Raw genomic sequence first — 1,253 nt, forward strand, 5'->3', positions numbered from 1 at the left:
GTATGTGTCTGTGTGGGGGTGTGTGCTCTCTCTTTTTACAGAGTGTGGGGCATGGGGTGAAGATAGTTGTTAAATATATATTATTTTTTATATATTTTTTATGTTATGTACATGATATAGAACGTTTTTGTGTGTTTGTTAGTACACATGTTTGTGTTTGTGGGCGTGTTCACACTAAGTATAATTCTAACACATTACGATACATTTAATTGCTTATCAACAATTGCACAGCATAATATGTAAAATTAAACAAAAAGTATTCTCTACGCAACAAATACTAAGACAAACACAACTATACCGTCGAACCTGCTCTAACGGCCACCTGTACAAGACAATCACCCGCACAAACGCCCACTTCTCATTTCCTCCCCTGTCGGTTAAAAAAATAACAACATTACAATGACATTGCCCAAGAAGTTCACTTGCCTAAGACAAACACTTCACTCTTCGTCAATAAATGGTCGTCTAGGACGATTTCGATTGTACAATATTTATATGATTAATAATAGTCCATCATCTTGCTGCGCGCTCCATGCCCAGTGAGAGTACCGGAACACTGTACAAACATCTTTCATATCTGTATCTGTATATATACATTTTGTGTGTATATATATATATATATATATTTATATATATATGATGGAAGTAGGTCTTGTTTACGTGCTTGAAAGCAACCACTCAAACCAAAATGACCCATTCTCAAGAGGTCCCTCGCTGAACACTGAATTGGCGGGCCAGAAATCTAGAAAGGATTATTCACGTAAGTGTAGAAACTATTTATAGTGCTACACTTCAAACAGTAGGGTAAGTAATGTATCGCTTCATTAGGCGTGCTGTGTACTGCAGTACGTGTGCAGTTGTGTATCTTTCTGGGGGGGTTTTGTGTTTGTTTTTTCGTTTATCACTTGCTCTCGGTCTGAAACCCCCTCCCCATTCCCCACACGTCTTTCTTTTCCTTCTTTCTCTGAATCCTTCCTCTTCCCCTTTCTTCTTTCGCCCTCCACCTCCTCCCCCCTCTTTTTTCTGTTTCTCTTTATCCCTTTTTCTCTTTCTATCTCACTTTTTCTTTCTTTCTCTCAGAACACACATTCAAATCGCGTTCATATGTATGACCTTATAAATGCAGTTGTGAGCGCCGTAAAACCCCATAATAAACTAAACTAAACACATTCAAATACACACTTTCACATTCACACACACACACACACACACACACACACACACACACACACACACACACACACACACACTCA

This window comes from Aplysia californica, unplaced genomic scaffold (genome assembly GCF_000002075.1).
Source record: "Aplysia californica isolate F4 #8 unplaced genomic scaffold, AplCal3.0 scaffold00486, whole genome shotgun sequence".
NCBI classification, from domain to species: Eukaryota; Metazoa; Mollusca; class Gastropoda; order Aplysiida; family Aplysiidae; genus Aplysia; species Aplysia californica.